Source organism: Enhydra lutris, unplaced genomic scaffold (genome assembly GCF_002288905.1).
Source record: "Enhydra lutris kenyoni isolate GAN:26980312 unplaced genomic scaffold, ASM228890v2 scaffoldscaffold5, whole genome shotgun sequence".
Lineage (NCBI taxonomy): Eukaryota > Metazoa > Chordata > Mammalia > Carnivora > Mustelidae > Enhydra > Enhydra lutris.
In genome coordinates, this window is record NW_019154089.1 from 22,990,332 (window position 1) to 23,013,070 (window position 22,739).

Consider the following 22,739-nt stretch of genomic DNA (forward strand, 5'->3'; position numbering starts at 1 on the left):
ATGCAAGTAGGGTGGAAGGGCAGAATGAGAGGAGGAAGGAGAATCTTCAGCAGGTTCCATGCCCAGATTGGAGCTTGATCTCATGACCCTGAGATCATGATCTGGACCAAAATCAGAACTTGGATGCTTAGCTGACTGGGCCACCCAGGTGTCCCTAAATAAGCCTTTTAAATGGCTATTAAGTCTTCAGTAAGATATAGTGAGCTATGGTGAGTGGAAAGTGTGATAAGTTCAAGTTATTGTCCTTTAATCAAATATAGTTATTTGAAAATAGTTTCATGATATAAGATTATATGATTAAACATAAAACTGAGTGATAATATAAACACTATGGACCTGTTTAAAAAATACAGTATATGGAGCATACTGACTTCTTTACTGGAGAGGGTATAGAGTTAAAATTATAAAATAATTATAAAATATAAGTTGTAGTACAAGTAACCATATAGAAATCTCAAGTTAAAATGTATTAGTAGGGGGTGACTGGGTGGCTCAGTGGGTTAAGCCTCTGCTTTCGGCTCGGGTCATGATCTCAGGGTCCTGGGATCGAGCCCCGCATCGGGTTCTCTGCTCGGCGGAGAGCCTGCTTCCCCCTCTCTCTGCTTGCCTCTCTGCCTACCTGTGATCTCTCTGTCAAATAAATGAATAAAATCTTTAAAAAAAATGTATTAGTAGTATAGAGGGAGGAGCTAAGATGGTAGAAGAGTAGTAGGACCCTAAGCTTATTTTGTCCCTCTAACACAGCTAGGATAATTATCAAATCATTCTGAACATCAAAGAAATCAATCAAGGTCTGAGACAGAAAAGTGACCACCTTTTAGACGTTAGGAGGTGCGGAAAATTGACTTGGGGAGATATAACGGTGAGGACCCAAAGCTGTAGGTATTCCAAGCAATCTACACATTTAATGCAACCCCTATCAAAATACCACCAGCATTTTTCACAGAGCTAGAACAAACAATCCTAAAACTTGTATGGATTTACAAATGACCCTAAAGAGTCAAAGCAATCCTGAAAAAGAAAAACAAAACTGGAAGCATCACAATTCTGGATTCTAAGTTATATTACAAAGCTATAATCAATAAGGCAGGGTAATGGCACAAAAGCAGACATATAATTCAATGGAACAGAATAGAGAACCCAAAAATGTACCCACAAATACATGGTCAACTAATCTTCCACAAAGTGAAAAATAACATCCAATGGAGCAAAGACAGTCTGTTGAACAAATGGTATTGGAAAAACTGGACAGCCACATGCAGAAGAATGAAACTGGACCACTTTCTTATACCATATACAAAAGTAAATTCAAAATGGATGAAAGACCTAAATGTGAGACAGGACACCATCAAAATCCTAGAGAGGAACACAGGCAGAAACCTCTTTGACTTTGGTCACAGGGACTTCTTATTAAACACATCACCAAGGGAAACAAAAGCAAAAATGAACTATTGGGACTTCGTCAAGATAAAAAGCTTTGGCACAGTGAAGGAAACAATCAACAAAACTAAAAGGTAGCCTATGGAATCAGAGAAGATATTTGCAAATGACATATGAGATAAAGGGTTAGTAACCAAAATCTAAAAATAACTTATCAAACTCAACACCCAAAATGCAAATAATCCAGTTAAGAAATGAGCAGAGACATGAATAGACACTTTTCCAAAGAAAACACATAAAAAGATGCTCAACTTTATTAATCATCAGGGAAATACAAATCAAAACCACAATGAGATACCACCTCACACCTGTCAGAATGGCTAAAATTAACAACACAAGAAATTATAGGTGTTGGCGAGGATGCACAGAAAGAGGAACTCTCTTTCACTGCTGCTGGGAATGCAAATTGTTGCAACAAACTGGTGCAAACACAGGGACAACAGTACAGAGGTTCCTCAAAAAGTTAAAAATAGACTTCCCCTATGATCCAGGAATTGCACTACTAGGTATTAACCCAAAGGATAAAAAAAAATAATAATAATAATACAGATTTGAAGGGATACAGACATCCCAATGTTTATAGCAACATTATCAATAATAACCAAACTATGGAGAAAGCTCAAATGTCCCTCAACTGATGAATGGATAAAAACAATGCTGTATAATATATATATATGTGTGTGTATGTGTACAGACACACACACACACACACACACACACACACGCACATGCAATGGAATATTACTCAGCCATAAAAAGAATGAAATCTTATCATTTGCAATGACATGTATGGAGTTATTATGCTAAGTGAAATAAGTCAAAGAAAAATATCTTATGATCTCACTCATATGTGGAATTTAAGAAAGAAAACAGAGGGACATATTGGAAGGGGGGAAAGGAAAAAGAAAAAAAAAAACCTAGAAGCCTTTGAGGGTTGATGGAGGGAGGTGGGTAGGGTATAGGTTAGATGGGTGATGGGTAATAAAGAGGGCACTTGTGCTGAGCACTGGATGTTATATAAATGATGAATCACTGAATTCTACTCCAGAAATCAATATTACACTGTCATGTTAAGTAAAATTTAAATATAAAAAAATTTTAATGTATTAGCTGTATATTTGGCAGGGGAAGAAAAATTTTAAACTGTCCTCTCCATTTCAGGGCTGATATTCATCTTAACATAGAGTATATTTAAGTAACTACTAATTTTCCTACTCAGTTAATAGAATCTATTACCAAGCATTTTTTTAAAAGATTTTATTCAGGGGCGCCTGGGTGGCTCAGTGGGTTAAGCCGCTGCCTTCAGCTCAGGTCATGATCCCAGGTCCTGGGTTCAAGCCCCACATCGGGCTTTCTGCTCAGCAGGGAGCCTGCTTCCTCCTCTCTCTCTGCCTGCCTCTCTGCCTACTTGTGATTTCTCTCTGTCAAATAAATAAATAAAATCTTAAAAAAAAAAAATAAAATAAAATAAAATAAAAGATTTTATTTATTTATTTGACAGACAGAGAGCACAACTTGGCAGAGAGGCAGGCAGATAGAGAGGGGGAAGCAGGCTCCCCATTGAGCAGAGAGCCCAATGCGGGGGGTGGGGGCGGGGCTCAATCCCAGGACCCTGAGATCATGACCTGAGCCAAAGGCAGAGGCTTTAACCCACTGAGCCACCCAGGCACCCCTATTAACAAGCATTATTTTTATCCCAAACTTAATAGAATATCTCACCTATCATACACTCCTTGTTCCCAGCAAGGCTATATATCATGAAAGATAACATATGTGTTACTAAAGCAAACCTTACTGAGAGATGACTTGAACAAAAGGACAAGGCATTGAAGGAAGAGGAGACTTACTTAAGAAGAAAACCACAGAACTAAAATCAGGTATATTTGAAGATTAAAAAAAAAAACAGGTATATTTGAAAAACTTAGAAGAAATATGGGGATATAAGTAAAATTTGGGAATCTAAAAATTGAATGCATTAATTAATGAGTGAATGAATGAAACAAGAGACACCTTACAGAAAACAACAGGCAATGTGTGCTAGAAATAAAGACTTTGATATCTCAATTCTCTGTACCCAAAATCCAGTCATTTCACCTGTCCCACCCACAAGGAAAGCAGTGATAGTTCATTCCAATAGGACTGACAGATTTAGCAAATAAAACTACAGGATCTAAAATTTTAATTTCAGGTAAATTACAAATAAAAGATTTCTAAAAATTATTAGTATATGTCCCATGCCTTATTTTTTGTTGTTTAGAAGTGACAATGAAGGGTGTCTGGGTGGCTCGGTCAGTTAACCACCTGCCTTTAGGTCAGGTCGTGATCCCAGGATCCTGGGATTGAGTCCCTCATCAGGCTCCCTGAGCTTCTCCCTCTACCTTTGCCACTCTCATTCTCTCTCTCTCTCTCTCATGAATAAATAAATAAAATCTTTAAAAAAAAGAAATTTTAATGAAATAACATTATAAATAATAAAATAGGAATTAGTCATTATTTGAAATTTTCATTTAACTATGTGTCCTATATTTTACCATGCAAACCTATGCTCCAATACCTTGACCATTCCATCCCTTGGTTTTCCTAAATGTCCCCAATCCCCTCTGCATACTTCCTTCTATGTTATACAGAAAGAATATTGATATGGAGAGAAGAAAACTTTGAGAAACTATTTTTTGAATTTAGAAAAGCTTGATAAAACCTTATTCTGAGTTCAGCTTGACATTTAATTAGTCGTGGAGAAAAAAAATGAATACAAGTTCTTAAAAAATAATAAATAGTAGACCTGAATTGAATGATACAGTATAGAAGTTTGTAAAAGCTCTAGGACAAGAGTCTATTTAGGCAGATTTTCTGGTAAAGGGTATATACCATTCTCACAAATTCTCTTCCCAACTGAAAGAGAAGGAAAGGAAGGGAGAGAGGGAGGGAGGAAGGCAGGCAGGCAGGAAGAATAGAAATGAGGAAAGAACCAAGAAAGGAAAGGAGAGAAGAAACAAATGAAGTGAGAATAAATGTTGAATTTGGGAAAGTGTTTACTGATAATCTTACAAAGCAGCACTCTCCAATAAAAATAGAATGCAAGCCACAATTGTAACTTTTCAACTTTCTGTTTGTTATATAAAGAAAAATAAAGAGAAACAGTAAAATAGTTATCAGTATCTTATTTAACTACATATATCTAAAATATTATCATTTTAATATATAACCAACATAAAATTCATTAATAAGATATTTTGCTTTGTTAGGTACAAACTGTTAAAAATCCAGTAAGTTTAAACTAAGCTGCATTTGAAGTGTTTGATAACCACAAAAGACCCTATCAGACAATGTAGCTCTAGAGAAACATTATTGTAACTAGAGATAAAATTCATACATAGGAGAGTAAAAGTGGTGGGGAATGAAAGACGGTTGGTTATTTAAATATCAGAGAATCTAATAGGAAAGTTCTTAACAAATAGCTATTAATATCTATTTAATTAATTAATTATTATCTTTCATTCATTCAACTTTTACAGAGGTCTGTAACTCTGACAGTTGAGAAGTAATCTTTTTACCACAAGGAAAAGCAGTTAACATTGTGCAGCAGACTATGTGTAGCTACAAGTGTAACTGAGAAGGACATTTCCCAATTTTCTGCTTATTAGATTGGCAAAAATTAAGACACATGGCAATACAAAGTACTGGTTAGGTTGTGGGTCAACATGAACTCTTATATACATAACTTAAGTGAGAATGAAAACTGAAGTCATCACTTTGAAAAATAATTGGGCATGATTTTAAAAATTTAGAGATGCTCATACTATAAGGTACAGCAATGCCGTCATTAAAACAGGTCACTGCAGCTTTTGCCGATGACTCCCCTGTATAATTTATTGTGCTACATCAACTCTTTCTTTTCCTTCAAAAACTTAAGGCACAGATGCCTTCTCTCTGCCTCTGTTCAAGTTGTTCCCTATTAATTCTTTGCTTTTTTTCCTCTTTCCCCCTTCTCTATGCCCAAATCCCATGTATGCATTAAAATCAATTTAGCCCATAAAAGAAGTATTCATTCATTCAAAAAATGTTTAGTGGGTAGCCACTATGTGTCACATATTTGGAGCACAACAGTAGACTGGGTAACTATGTTCCCTATCCCTGTGCTTCTTGCTTTCACACATAGATGCACGGACACTTCTTATTCAAGATTCTAAGCTTCCATACCTCACAGCCCATGTTTGATTTACCATTTTATCATACTCAGATGGTAGCCACGCACCTTACTATGCTATTAATAGGGCATGAATCAATGCTACCAGCTGAACAAACAGGCACAGTCATCAGTTGCTAAATATCTTTCTCCTGTATTGCAAGGTTCTTAGCGCCTCAAGGGGAGTTTGGGCGGGAGCTCCTCTGCTTTCTCCACCACCCTCTTCCCTGCACAAAAGCCCAAGTGCCCCTTATCTTCCTCTATCTTGACTAATTTGGAGGACCTGGGCATTTCTCATAAGAAATCACTGTGACACTTACACAGACCTTGAGAATCTGAAGGCACATTATAAATCAAGATTAGGGACAAGCAACTTCCGTCACTGTAAATATATGAGAAAACATACAGTTTATGTTACTTTAATGAGTAATAGTAACATTTAAAGAATGCATAGGGTAAAAATAATTGAAGTTTTTCTTTGTGACAGCAATACGTTCTTCTACACGAGTCTCTGAATTTCTAATCATTTACACAGGATTTTTTTTAACTAGTAATGTGTTTTCTACAAGACTGTCAAGCTCTTGTTCTATGGTAGTAAAAACTGCTTTTCAGAAAGTTGATGCTAATTTACACACACACCAGTTGTCCATGAGACTGCTTATGTCTTCCAATCCACACAGGGAGGATTTTTATCTTTTTAGAATGTTTGCTGCGTTAGATGAAAAAAAAAAAAAAAAAAAAAAAAAAAAACAAAACCAAACAGAACCAAAAAAAAGGGTTCTTTTATGTTTTTAAAACATTTTTCATTCTCTTATAACTGAAGTTCAACTATTTTCATATGCTTATTATTCTTTTGTAGTTCTTATACTTTGAAATTTCTTTACCACTATTGGCCATTAAAAAAAAATAAAGACCTGCGTGTTTTTAAAATTCGTTAACTTCTGTACTTTTGAAAAGTACTTCCCCAGTTTTTTATTTATCATTTTATTTTGCTAATAATGACTTTTTGATGTATAAACGTTTGTGAATTTTAATTCAAGTATATTGATCTTTCCCTTGGTGATTGTCTCTGTTGCTTTCATACTTTAAAAGTTTGTTTATGCTTAGAAGTCCACAGATCACAAAAAGTAATTATCTAAATTGTCATTACATTTTAAGATTTTCGCTTTACATTTACCCTACATTGACTTTTCATTAATCTATGAATTTAGCTTCTGTGTTTCCCTCTTGAATTTATTTTGGTATATGATGTGAAATGAAGATCTAAATTATAATCCCCTCCTAAAAAATAGCCAATATGTTCAGCCCTGTTTATTAAGTAACCCTTTTGCAAATGGTTTGTGGTATTTTCTCAATTCTATACATGGAATTTGTATACATGTGATTACACATATGTGCCTGTGTTTTCTATTCATTCTTATTTATCTGTTTTGATATTCTTGTGTATATTGTTGTTTAACGTATTGTGTCCTTCTAATACGTTCTAAAATTTAGACTATGCTTCAGTGTGTTTTATATGCATTTTCAAATACATCTTAAAACATGTTTAGAGTCACCTAAGTTCTATAAATCTTTTATGCCGTGTTGGCATTTTCAGTGTCTGATTTTGTAGAGAGTCAGCATTTTAGATAGTTTTGTCTTTTTTTGTAATTTTTTCCTCAATGGAATCATTGATTTATTTAATTATTAACACGAAGAATCAGAAACAATTTTTAAAAGCATCTTTTGGCAGTTTAAACAAATAATGATTTATATCACTATAAAATAACACGAAGCCCTAAAAAACCAAACTTTTCTTTCTCAAAAAATCACTCAATGAAACTTTACTATTCTCTAACCTACAAGACAGCTTCAAATTTGACTTACAGATCTAAAATATGCCCATAAACAGGTCACTTGAAACCTCTGCTGAATCTAGTAGCACCCTGGCATCCATGAAATGATGTTTTTAAAAACACTCACATGTGACTCTCCAGTATTTTTCCAATAGAATGATTGTTCATGGGTGCTAAGGAGTGACTGAACAGAACTCAATGCCTATGCTCATTAAGTAGTGATAGGACCACAATGATGGGAAAAGAGTCACTGCTTTACATTTATACCATTCTGAGGAACAATGGAGAAACAAGGCGGAAAAGGTATGGGTGGGGAACAAAACTAAGGAAAGGAAGCTGGAAAAGATGTGGAAATGACAGGTGAGCAGGAGGGAATTGTACAAGTGGACATTTGAAAGGATCTGATGAGATATCCTCCCTAACACTCTCTGTGTCTTTCACAACTTCAGACATCTATGCCCATCCGCGAAAGGGAAGAGAATGAAAAAATGAGGCATGGTATCTTGTTATGTAGATGTTTTATTCTAACAAGGAGTGCTTCATTTAAATATAATGCTGTTTGCTTTGTGCAAAACTGAAACTGAAACATTTGTAAAGGTTTCTTTGTACTGTTTCTAATCTATAATTTAACAGATTTGTTCCACCAGAATAAACATTTGCTGAATGTCATGGAAATGGTTTTGAAAAGTATAATGTCAGCAAGATCGCCTCTGAACACAACAGTTGAACAAGGCAGCACCTGTATGCTGAAATATACAGACGTACCCACAAAATGGGCAATGTTTCAGATACAGTCAGTGTCAAAGCCATGGTTGTATTCCTTCAAATGCTTTTATTTTTTTCAGTCTTTAAGACATGCCTTCAAAACTTTCCTCATATTCTGCATAAGCGAGGAGCATTAATCACCCAAGTCTATATGCCCATTTGTCCAGAATCGTTGCCTATGATCCATCCTTTGAATAACTTATACCCCTGACCTTTCTGATCAATAAGATGAATGATGAAGGCAAAGGCTTGTGGTTTACATCTTCGTAGAAGTTGCCATCTCCTCTGAGTAGTTAAAATAAATAATTCCTTTAGTGTTATTCATTGCCTCCTGCAAGCACTATTTGTATGTGTGTGGGCACGAGATGTACTGCATCTTCTTACCTTTGATGTTTGGTCTTGTTTTGGGGCTGCTCTTCTGACAAGCTTTCAAAAGCCCCCTACTACGAATGTCGAATTAAGTACCCTTATGAATATGCATGAACATAAACCTAATATACTCATTTTGGTGGCTACTTACTGTGCTGGGTTGCCCTGGAAGCCATTCCAAATGGTTTTGATTTTGCGTTTGAGATTCTTAATGGTGGTAATTATCTGTTGCAGCCATGCAGTACCAAATATGATGCGTGTTAGAGATACTTTAAAAAATAATAATAAAAACGACTAAAGATGTTAATTCCCACATTTTAGTTCCTACAGGGCAATTAGCCCCTAGTAATGATGTTTATATTTATATGCAAATGTTTCAGGAAAAATGAATCTTAACAGAGACTTCATTTCATATCAATACGATTGGAGGATGAGAGCATTCCATCTGTCTGTAGAAAATGCCTGCCATTAGCTCTACATGTAGCCTATTTCTATAATAGAAACTATTTAATCTTAAGTAATTCATTCTTCATTTTGTGTTATTTTCCCTTCCTTCTGTTCCTTTATTAAGACTCTTAACTAATGTACAGTACGTACGGCTCTTCAGGGCCCACACATAGGTAGCTTGCCACATTTTCTTTTGAGTATCATCTGTTCTTTGAATTATTACCTAATACCCTCACTATTCCTCATTTTGGGATAATAATTGAATAACCAGAGCAGGCTTCTCAGGGGACACTCACTTGTTAATATCCTCTGTTTTAGGGATTGCGACAACATGCAAGATAGAAATATAACGAAGAAGCAAAATTCTTCGTGATGGCTTTAGATTTTCACTAGCTTCTGGTCTTTGGAAACTAAAGCTTGCAGCTGTATCATGAACTCCCTGTTCAGAGTTAGGGAACAGGCTCAGTGTAGAGTCAACCTCTGATTGCAATGTTCCTTCTACTCTAAGACAATCTCTTAATACAGAGGGACGCTTAATAACAAATACTTTTTTCTGTACTCCCTTTGCCTCTGCAAGACATTTTAAACTATCATTTGACAGTTCAGTTATTTAATGTCATGTGATATACTGCTCGCTTATCCTCGATATGTTCTACTGCAGAGGAATAAAATGCACAACCATTAGGCCATTTAAGAGTTATTTGTTAGGTGTTTCGAAGAGAGCAAATAATAGTTCCTTTTTAAGCCACCCCAAATGGAGAATCTCTAAATCCATGATTACATAAAACAAAATTGTGATGTGAATATAGAACTCTAAAGGTCTGCCCACTACTGTGAAAACACTGGAGAGTTAGTTGAGGATAATGAGGGAAAAAAAAAAAAAAAAAGGAAAAACAAAAACAAAATCAAAGAACAGTATGTAAAAAAAATTAAGGCATATTTACACCACCTCCACCTCTATAACAGAAATTCCTTAAGAATAGTAACATGTAAAGGCAAGGGTAGAATTCGGTAAATCTGCTCTCCTTAACCAAATTTAGGTATATGGAAATGACCCACAACTTTCAGTAGGAAAAAATGCAACCACCTGACATCTGTTTATATATTTTTTCCCTTTAACCTAGAACAAACAAGTAAGGAAGGCAACCCAGATTTCCTAAATAAGAATCAAATGACACAAATAACAACATATTTCAAAACACAGATGCTCACTGTCACTCACAGTCAAAATCTGGAATGAAAGAATCTGGGAAAGGGAGAAATTCAGCATCCTTCCACGGGAAAATCTCATTAGAATCTCTAGAGATTTATCTGTCATTCTGACAGGATAATTTGATTTTAAATTCCATCACTGCTAGCCCTAATTTTTAAAATTAAATTGGAAAAAAAAAAGTGACTTATCTTTCTCCCATATAATGAATAATAGGATAATATAAATCAAAATCAAGGGTGCTATTAATCAAAAATCACAAGAAAAAAGATCTGAAAATTTTTAGGGTTTGAGGAAAGTAGAAAAGTTACGCTCCCTCATTCCCACCCACCCATTATGAAACCAGAGTGAAGATCAGTTAAGAGATTCCTTAGGAGGTTCAATTTAGAGATTTGAAAGTTTTCTTATCAATGCAGAATTTTAATACTTTCTCAAAAAGTCTGGTCTCTTTTGAAAGAGCAGCACTTACTCAACCCCTCACTGAGCCCATTTAGCGCCTTATTATCATAATTCATTCTTGAATAAGAGTTTTCAGAAAGCAGATAAAACATAGTAAAATGTCATAAACATGCCTTTACTTTTAGGTGGTACAGTTAGTATCTCAAATCATATAAATCATACAGAAGTCCAGTTCCTTCTCTTTCCATGTTTCAATAAAAGAAAAATAAACAATTTCATGCCAGTGACAGATGAAAGTAATGCCACTTTCAGAAGCTGACCTACCAGAAGATCATCGCTTGCTTTTTCAGTTGTGTTTCTACATAGCACCTTGGAATTCAGGTATTCTCAGTTCCATAGTGATCATCAAACTACTCATTAAAAAGAAGAGTCACATCCTGACAAAACTGGAACAGAGCACCGTATCTTGAGAATTGCTTTTTACATTTCCAGGTGACACACTCCATATACTTCCCAAATATTAAAATTTCTAAAGAATGAAGGACTTAATGTCAACCTGCTTGTTAGGGAATCGGGTTCGTGAAAGGTGAGCAGAAGAATATTTTAATATGAAGTTGAGAAGTCAGAGGCGCCTCTCTTTCAGTCTCTTCTTTTAGCACAACCAACTCTGATTGGCTCACCTTCCAACAGAGTTCTCTCTTGTAACATTTACTTTCTCTTTAGGCAGGTTTGTTTCTCATGCGGGTACCTGTCACACTTGGAGTCCTACTTCCAAGTTTTTCCCTGCCACGTTTCTTCTAGGTAAATGAATGAAGAGACAAGCTGTGTCTCATTACTTATTAAAACATCATTGTGGCCTCCCAGGAAATAGGCAAAGTCCAAAATAGTCTCTCTCTTAATTGAAAGTTAGAACCAAAATACTTCATACAATTTCATGTTTGAACATGTTGGAACATCATGATTCTACTATTTGGGACATCAAGATATTAAAACATTAAGCATATTTGTATCATTAAAAATGATCACATTTTCTACTTGTTAGCCTAGCAAATAGAGTCTTTTGATAAAACTTCTTGATATTTAACATGTGTGCATACTCATCCATTTATATACACATGTGTGTGGATTGTATAAAATCTCATAAAAGAGATGATAGACCTGCCACCAAAATATGAATTAAGGAAATCTGAGTGAGAATTGTAAATTAACTTCTTTCCAATTTATCAAGAAAAATCAACTATGATTATTTTAAATGATGGCCTCTTACACTGTCCATATTTTAGGAGATTAAAGAAGGCACTTACCTTACAAAATTACTAAGACTCCTCTCTCATTCATGTGATTACTCAGGACACATGCCTGATTCCTCATAAATAGTGTAGCCTTAGTAGCAACTTCCCACCTGTTGCAAATTTAAAATTGAGATCTTTTTAATACAGAAAAAAACAGTTTTCAAGTTTTATATTCATTTAGTTGGCAAACTTTCAAAAATGTAAATACACCCACCTAAGATTTGGGTGCTAAGTCATCCTTCACGAACTCTTTCCTTTTTTTCTAGAAAATATACTATTATTTTAAAGATATAATAAGGAAAATAGAAAATATATTACTATATATAATAAAACCCAAATGATATAAAGTACTATGAAAAAACTGCATAAAGATATATACTCTTGGGGCGCCTGTATGGATGGCCTCAGTGGGTGAAGCCTCTGTCTTCGGCTCAGGTTATGATCTCAGGGTCCTGGGATCAAGCCCCCCCATCAGGCTCTCTGCTCAGCAGGGAGCCTGCTTCCCCCTCTCTCCCTGCCTGCCTCTCTGCCTACTTGTGATCTCTCTTTCTGTCAAATAAATAAATAAAATCTTTCTTTTTTTTTTTTAAAGATATATACTCTTAAAATGCCTTCATCAGAAATGTTCAGCTCTTGTTTTCAGGAACAAACTCCTCAAGGATTTCACCTTCACCCTGAATATAGCTGTGACAAGCTAGTCAAGGTCCACCGAATCCAATTAGAGCAGTTTTCTGGGAAAGAAATTGTGATTCTTGACAATATTAGGGCAAAATACTGGAAACTGTTTTAACCTTAAGGAGGGCAGTAGTAGCTGCAATCATCTTTAGTCTGTGGCTTAAAACTGTGTCATAGGAGGCCCAATATATTTAGCAAGCTCTACTGGAAGCAGTCATTGGGTGTTCTATACTACAAGTCTATAAATTTTCTATACTCTGTTACATAAGATCAGGAAAATGTTCAGGGGTTCAAAAAATTCAGACCAGATATTTTGTGAATCTTACGAAAAGGAACTTAGAAGATTACCAAAGCAGAGATGTTCAAGTTACCCACTTTTTCCTTACTCTAGCAGTTCATTAAACACTGCCAAATGTCTCCTAAATATCCTAAACACCTCCTATTATAGGTGTCCTGCCATTTTCCCCATTACCTGACTTGGCACTATACAAAGTCTCCCTAAACAGGCATACCTACAAGGTCCTCTCTCTAGCCCAATCTGTACTCTGCTGGAAGCAACTTTTCAAACATAAATATAAAATATGCCAGCCTTTAACTCATTTCACATCAATAGGTTTTCATCCTGAGATCCTTAAGGAAAATGAAAATATTCTTCATGATCTGGCTTTTGCCTGTTCTGCAGACTCATCTTTTCAGTGTCTATATGCTCTTCCAGTTTATTTTGAAGCCCGGCAATATCAAGCTCCATTTAATCTATAATCATACTTTGTGCATATGGTTCATTCTAACTTTTAATCCGCCTAGAAAAGTTCTATTCTTCTAAGCCCTGTTTTAAGACATTATCTTGTCAGAGATCTTCCCTATTTTACTTCCTGAAGGAGTTAGTCATCCTCTCCTTGAAAATGCCTCTATACCAGGGTGTTAGTGCACTCATCTGTTTATAGGTCCATCATCCCTCCTTGAATGTGAGTCTTTCTGTATAAGCCCCATACATCATTTGTTTCTGAAGAGTCTTGCACAGTACCTGATTTATAGATGCAATGCATGGTGGACTGAGCATGCAGATTTTTACTTTTGTTCTCATATACCACTAGAGATAAAAATTTCTTAACTTAATATTGGCCATCCCCAGTGCTTAAAGAGCTCTAGCACTTAAACTCAAATTTGAAGCAGTAGATAGCTCATAAGGCCCCAGGACTTTGATTCTGCAATTTCACACAGTATGTCTTTAAGTGACGACCTATACTAACTCACTTCCATCATGCTATAGTCCCCCCAAATGCTCAGAATCTTCTCAAAAGGGAGTTCTGAGTCCCTGGAAGTACTTTGAAAGAAGAGTTTTGGGAATATAGTCCTTCATTTTAACTGAATTCTTGCCATTCAATAAATAATCTACCTGTCAAGGATGCAAGTGACCTAATAGACCATAATTAACTGACTGTCATAGATGGTATTTTTAGCAGCTCATGTGGCATTGAGAGAGAGAAAGAAAGAAGAGAGAAAGAGAGAGAGAGAGAGAAAGAAAGAAAAGAAGAAAGGTGAGGAAAGGAATAAAGGGAGAGAGGAAGGGAGGGAGGGAGGAAGGGTAGAAGGGAGGGCAGAAAGAAGGGAGGAAGTTTGCTTTATTCCTGAATATCCAATGGCCATCCAACTACACATAGGTAAGTTCAATATGTAAATTTCTCCCTCCCTGGATTTAATCTCCACAGGTACGGCTGGATAGATATTTGCTCCCATCAGGTTAATATTTTCACAGCTAATATTTGGTAAATAAAATCAATGAAACATCTGTGCTGGGTTTTGTTTGTCAATGTTAAAGGAGGCCGGATGGAGTGAATTGCATAATTATACCAATCCCTTTACTTGCTATCACATGCTGGACATGAAGCTGTAATATCAATATAAACTGCATTTAATCAACATGCAGGAGGAATGCAAAGGCACTCTCAGGTTTTTCTAATGCTCTTTTCTACCTTTCAAAATTGAGTGGCTTTATATAATCCTCCTGAAACTTCACACCTCACACCCCTTCAAAGCCCGATGCTCACACATGGTAGCATTAGAGGAAGGATTATTAAAGACCCCCATTGGAACTGTGGCCTATTCATTTTCTGTGTAAACCATGGGGTTCCTGTGCAGACAGTGATGTGCCAACACGACCCCAAACAGCTGCTATACTAAAGCTGCTCTGAGTGCAGGTGGAGAAACAGCTTGTGATATTAACAAGACTAGATCCTTCTTGTGGCTTTCTATAGCCTTTATTTAAAATACAGAAAAATGCTTTCAAAGACTTATTTATAACTGTATCAAGCACAGATTGCACCAACATTATGCTGCAGTGAGCACATGTGTTATTCATACTGATATTAAGGATTTTTCCATTTTTTGAAATAGCCAAAAAGGAAAAAAAAATATTTCTTGTGGATGATTTCAGATAGGAACCACTAAAACCATATCCGTGAAGCTAATTTGGGTGAAAATAGCTTTCTTCGAAATTAAAAAAAAATCATGAAAAGAAGCAAACAAAAAAAATGCAGTGTAAACAGATAAATTGAGACATAAGAAACAAAATTCCTTAAACAAAAGTTTTTATGGATATCACAGCTGTCACATGCATGTTTTTCCTCCTTCATAAAAAGATCATAATAAATTAGATTCAAATGTTCCACATCACCATGGGTTCATATTTTATTATTTCTTTTTAACTCTAGAATAAGCCTTATCAGAGTTCTTAATATTGAAAACTTATTGATTTCCCTGAACTTCTATTTTATTTTACTTTAAATATTTTATTTATTTATTTGACAGAGGGAGATCACAAGTAGGCAGAGAGACAGGCAGAGAGAGAGGAGGGAAGCAGGCTCCCTGCTGAGCAGAGAGAGAGCCTAATGTGGGGCTCAATCCCAGGACCCTGAGATCAAGACCTGAGTCAAAGGCAGAGGCTTTAACCACTGAGCCACCCAGGCACCCTGATTTCCCTCAACTTTTACTAAGCTCCTATCATGCCTTAGTGCTCTGTTAAGTGCTATGACCAACATAAAAATAGCCAAGCTGTGTGGTTGGCTTTAAGGAATGTATACCTCTTTGGGAAGGCAAAAATGTTCATTAATTGTCAATGAGGATAAAAGTGTTTAATAATAGTAGGCAGTTACAAGCCAAACAGTGTAGGCTCAGCTAAGTAACAGATAAGTAAACTTCAGGAATTTACTTAGCCTCTGACCTCAGTTTATTCATCTTTAAAATTAGGATCAAAATATTACCTATCTTACCGAGTTTTCTAAGAAATAAAGAACACTTAAACACTATCAGCCATGCAGTAAGCACTCAGGAAGTAGAAGTTGTTATTATCTTGTGGTAAGGCACAGGAGGTGGGTATTTGGGAATGTCATTGACTAAAGAGCTATACAGAAGAAAATATCTTTTGTATTCAGAGCACTGGAAATATTTGATTTAATAATTGAAGAAAAGAGGGGACATCTCAGGTCTGGGGAAAATAGAGCAAAATTATGAAACTACAAATGAAAAAAGTATGGATTTTAGACTACACAGAGTCTAGGAGATATATTTGAAAGGGAGGAATGGATTTGTAGAAAGTCTTAATGCTAAATTGGATATCGAAGAGGGACATCAATGAATAGAGGAAAGGACAACACTCAAATGATTTTCTTTTCTTTCTTTTTTTTTTTTAAAGATTTTATTTATTTATTTGACAGAGAGAGATCACAAGCAGGCAGAGAGACAGGCAGAAGCAGGCTCCCTGCTGAGCAGAGAGCCCCATGTGGGGCTTGATTCCAGGACCCTGGGATCATGACCTGAGCCGAAAGCAGAGGCTTTAACCCACTGAGCCACCCAGGCGCCCCTCAAATGATTTTCTATCTAGCATTTTTACTCGACTATTCTTTTTTTATTAAATTTTATTTATATATTTGACAAAGAGAGAGACAGCGAGAGAGGGAATACAAAAAGGAGGAGTAAGAGAAAAGAAGCAGCTCCCTGCTGAGCAGGGAGCCTGCTGAGGGGCTGGATCCCAGAACCCTGAGATCATGAACAGAGCTAAAGGCAAACACTTAATGACTGAGCCACCCAGTCACCCATTATTCAACCATTCTCACTTATGATAAAATAAGTAATTTTTACTAAATTATTAGTTTCATTTGGCATTCCAATTATATTGACTCCCAGTCAAAATTATGAGTTGTCCATTTCTCTGTTCCTCTGTATCCACATACTCACATTGCTTTAATTCTGTTGAACTTCCATAACTTCCCATTTTTCTACAACTCTACCTTTATTCCTTTTTCTTAAGGAAATGCATTTTTAAATTTGATCATTCCAAGCACCCCAAATGTCCATTTTAGTGTGGACACACACACACACACACACACACACACACACACACACTCTTTATCATGATCTAACAATCAGAAAAACTCTGGTTTACCATTGGGTATTGATTTTAGAGTCTTGGGAAGTCATTTATTCTCTTGGATATCTATTTTATCAATTTTAGAAAAATGAAAGTAATGGGCAGTGAAGAGAACTGGTAAGAGACCAAACCCATGGAATTCCAAAAAGTATGAAATAAAAATTATTATGTTAATATTCTCAATGTTATTGTTTTGTAAAAACTCTTTAGGAAAAAAAAGTCTTTCAATATATATGTATTAGTCAAAAAGTATTATTTTTTAAAGGGATAGCTAAGCCGACCAAAATCACCCTTATAGAAAACTCATAAGCTTTCCTTATCAATGGGAAATACTAACACACTATTCTTCTTCCAAATAAAGGAGAAAACAATTGTTTCAATACTTTTTTTTTTTAAGATTTTATCTATTTATTTGACAGAGAGAGAGAGATCACAGAAGGCAGAGAGGCAGGCAGAGAGAGAGGGGAAAGAAGGATCCCTGCTGAGCAGAGAGCCTGATGCAAGGCTCAAGCCCAGGACCCTGAGATCATGACCTGGGCCAAAAGGAGAGGCTTAACCCACTGAGCCATTCAGGCACCCCTATTTCAATACTTTTGTTTCAATACTTGAACCAAATATTTTCAAGGTGAAAAAAAAAAAAAAGTAGAGTGGGATCACATTAATTACATTTAAAAATTAGATTGAAGTAATTTTCAAAATAATAATTTTGAATATTATTGACCAGGAAATTCAAAATATCTAGTAGAATTATCAATACTTCATATTTTACTTTGTTACACTTGCTTTATGAAATTATCTTTCTATCAAAATTGATTGCTAGTATCAGATCCAAAAATTAAGATTTTTTAGTTTAAATTTTAGACACCATATGGTATCATGTCACTTATGCAAAACGATATTATATATTATGGTGTGAGATCTGTCACATATCATGTAGATTAGGATAAACTTAGAGATAATTCCGCTATTTTCTAGGCATGAAATATTGAGAAGTGGAAAGCTTGCCTAGAGAACAAGTACAATGTCATTTTAATAACATAACCAAAAAAAATACTTTAAAAGTAGGCCTGAGGTCTTCAAACTTTATTGCAAACAATGTAGCCAGAAAACAAAGAACCAAGTTTGGGGATGGCTAGGTGGTTCAGTTAGTTAAGCATCTGCGTTTAGCTCAGGTCAGGATCCAAAGGTCTTGGGATTGAGTTCCACATCAGGCTCCCTGATCAGGGGGGAGTCTGCTTCTCCCTCTCCCTCTGCTGCTTCCTCTGCTTATACATGCACACACATACACACACACACACTCTCTCTCTCTCTGACAAATAAATTAATAAAATCTTCAAAGAACAAAACAAAACAAAACAAAAAAGAATCAAGTTTGTTCTTTAATAGTTCTTTTCCACTGAGAGAAATAAAGTGTGCAGTTTACCTTTCACATATTTAAATAATTTCACTTAAAATATGTAATGAAAATATGTTTAACTTGAAAAATAATAGTAAACTGGAATGCTACCAAATCAAGAAAAAATTTAAAGTATTTGTTAAATTTTATATATTTATAAATTACCATAAACTTCTAGAAAGACATATGAGGAAAGGTTATAGAAGAGGGATTGGAGTTGATTAGACATCAAAGTTTATTTTTATCTAGTATACAAACATATGCATTACAATCAATAATTAAATTATTTTACTATGTGTCACTGCATAAGGAAATAGAATAATGAAAAGGCACTGTACAACTGCCAAAGATTTCAACAATTACTAATATTGATTGTTATTTGTACTGAGTAGGGGAAATGGGCACTCCTGCATAGTGTTGATGAAGTCTAAATTGATATGGCCTTTAAAAAATGTACATATATTATAAAACCAGCGTTCTAAATTTATGAATTTCACCAATGGAAATCCTCAAATACACAGAAATATTCAAGGATGTGTTAGAATATATACAGCAGTACTGTTTAAAATAATCAACTATTCAGAAAACATTGCAATGCCAGCCTGTAGGAAGTGTGTTAAAAATGTCCCCATACAACAGCATGTCATATGGCCAGGTAAATAATTGCATATCCAACGTGTATTGCTAAGAAAAAAGAAAGTCATAGGGAAGGATGATTAATAATATCAGTTAAATAATTAGTAATCAAATATGTTCAAATATTATAAATACCAAAAAATTCTGTAAAAAATACAAACTTAACCCTTTATCTTTCAAGAATGAGATTATATAGGACTTTATTTCTTAGATTATATAGTTTGTCTCATAGACTCTTTTCTATAGGAAAAAGTAAAGATTAAACAGAACTTTCTCAAAATAATTTTAACAGAAACATGTATAATTATTCTGACATCCTTTTTTTTTGCTTCCTTTCAGACTATCCATAGAGTTATTTGGGAAAAATGATTGATTTGTATTTTCAGAAATCACTTTTGTTCAGAGAACTAAGAGGAAAGTACATAACAAATGTTAAATGTTTTGCTTGTGATTTTAGACCTATCAATAAGGAGTGAAGAGGGAAAGTAATGAAATGTATTTTCTAGGACAGTGTTATACTCGATCTCTTAGAAAAAAAGAGAAGAGATAGTTAACGATAAAACAGTAACAGACCTCCCCCATCATCCATGGTTTGTCTTTTCCTTTTCAGCATACAAGTAACCTAATACAAAATGTAGGAATTGTATTACATATCAAATTAATTCAGAACATGACAGGAAGGGCAGACAAGTGGCAGTTTTAGAAATGAATAGAGTTCATGAAGTATTTAATAAGTATTGATCCTGATTTCACCAGAGGGTAAGCTACTCTTTGCTACTAAGTTAAGCACTTTTGAAAGCTCTATCAACTGTGGGGTCAGCAGTTCAACTAATATCCAGTTATGAGCTATTGGCTCCATGCACTTCATGAAATTGAGGCAGGTCTTTTTCCAAATCCTTCTCCTTTGGTTACCAACCCCATTTGGGAATTACAAAGAACATATATTTAAATGTAGGGCAAAGGGTGGGGGGTCAATTTACAGGTGCTGAATAATGGTGTAGAAATGAGCCTATAATTTGCTACAGCCATCAACAGGCAAAAAGAAGGACATTTTCTGCAGATGTTTTAAAATCCTCAAAGAGCCACTGAAGTCCCTTTGTGAAACTTGATTTCAACCTGGTTTTCTTTTTTCTTTTTTTCTTTCTGTCTTTTGTTTTTGTTTGTTTTTGTTTTTGTTTTTTATTTTCAGTTTGTATTATGAAACCAGCCTCACTCTCAGAATAACTACAAGAAAGATCTTAAGGTACAATACTTCTTTTTCTAAATTTTTAAACTGTGTGCTTATATGTCAGTCTCTTTGGACTTTGCTTTTCCATATGAGCTTAGATGCTTACCAGACTCAAAAGCTAACTGAATAGGAAAAAGGCGATTTAATATCCTATGCTTCAAAATGTTCCATAAAAGAATTAGCTAATGTATTACCAACTTTATTGTTGAGCTCTTCCTTCCCTTTCCCTTTTATTCTGGGCTTCCAGATTGGCACATCTAACAGGAAACTTGAAATCCATGTTTTAAACTGAAGAGAGTAGAGATGCCCTGAATAGATTTATTATTATTATTACTATTTTAAGGAGTGACTTATGCTATGAACAATGGAACTACTGCCTGGAAACAGTCCTTACTCTTTAAAAGGCCTTGTTTTAGTTTCATCCGTGTGCATCCCAGTAGATCAGAATAATCACTTACCCCTATGGTTTCATGTATTTTGCAGCTATATGAGATATTTTCCCCAAACCTAATAATTACACCAGCTGGATTGCACAGATTTTTTTTTTTTTTAAAGTAAAACCTGAGCTAGTATGGGAGAGTATAAATGCAATGATAAGATGAGCAATTTTACTACCAACTACTTCAACTGATAGAGTTCAAATTCAGGTTAATTTGCCTAATACCTCAAATGCAGATTGGTCACAGTTGTAATCATCATCTCTATTTGTTTCATGGTCAAGATGAGGAATAGAAATAACCAGGCATTTTCAAACCAGCTAGAAAAGGTGCTTTTTTTTTTTTCTTAATCTCTATCCAATGTTTTCTGTGCCTGAAATGAATATCAAGCACCAAATTATTTTGCTTATTTTAAGTTTACTATAAGGCTAATAATATATATTGAAAAAGAACCTTAAGTTCAGAAGTATCCTTAAGCAATGATATCCTCCATATATATGCCACCTTTGTTTTTTGTTTGTGATTTCCTTTGAAAGCAATCTCTTGGGTGGGGCTTAGCAATTAAAACAGCATCGCTCTCAGAAAGAAAACATGCATTTCGCTTGTGAATGTTATTTATTTGTGTATTAGCAGTTTCCTTAATGATTCCCATAAAAAGTTTTGAACTATAAATAAAAATGGGCACAATATTATATTTTCCTTCTAGTGTTTGCTAACAGAATTCTCCCACCCTCATTCAGGCATGGGTAGTCCCTTTGATGAGTCTGATGAAAACTCTTGTAAATTTTCAAAATAATATTGTGGTGAAAAACATTTTTAACAAGTCACAAATTTAATCTAGCTGCAGCAAGGCAGGCATTGTGCATAAAACAAATGAAATGCACTCCCAAAAACAGGTAACATGTTCCAACCAAAAATCCCAAAAGTTATTTTACAGCAAGGTAAGAAATATATTTTAAAATGCCCCTTTGATAATAACTAGAGTGCTAAATATTATTTTGATGTAGAAGAGCATTGAAAAGACACTAACTTGGTCAACCAATAATTAAAGCTATGAAGTGCTAGCACAAATATTGACACTTCTATCTGCAAAGTAGAATAAAAATTCAGAATTTTATCTCTAATAGAAAATTTAAAACAGAAATAAACACAGAGGAGAAGAAAAAAGGGATTGTACACAACTAGTTTGGGAGAACTTATTTTTTGTCAAAGGTCTTACATCTGTAACTCATACCAAATAATAAAGCTACTTCTTGATGGAATTAGAACTTTTCATGGTAATTACTAGGTAATTATAAGTGAATAGGTGCTGAGAAGAGAAAACGAGAGGTGATATAGGAACCAAAGCTATAGAGGTGTTTTTGTTATAACACTGGGAAAGAGCCAAAAAGTTGAAGTAGTTCTTTGGGTTTCTCTCTCTCAGTCTCTTGGAGAGATAGAAACTGAGGCATGAGTGTAAGGGGAGGACCTGAGTGGAGATAAGAAGTTCAGCTACACATGAACTTCCTACAAGCACTTACCATATGTTGATTTGAAGTTACTTATCATAGAAGATACAAAGCCCTATGTAATGGAGAAAAGTTAAACTATGCTCCTTTCAGATAGTTTGAATATATTTACACCAAGTAATTTCTATCCTGTTAAGACCGGGGAGGACCCAAACATGGGAGACTCTTAATCAGAGGGAACAAACTGAGGGTTGCTGGGGGGTGGGAGGGAAGGGTTAGGGTAGCTGGGTGATGGACATTGGGGAAGGTATGTGCTATGGTGAGTGCTGTGAATTGTGTAAGACTGATGTTTCACCTGTACCCCTGAAGCAAATAATACATTATATGTTAAAAAAAAAAAAAAAAGATACACGTGAGTTGTCAGATATTCCAGGACATATCATAAAGTGGTTTCCCCAAAGCTGTCCCTTAAATTAGAGTTTGCTATCTATCCAAAATGCCATATATTGTAGTGCAAAATCTTAATTATTGTATTTTGAACAAAACCTAT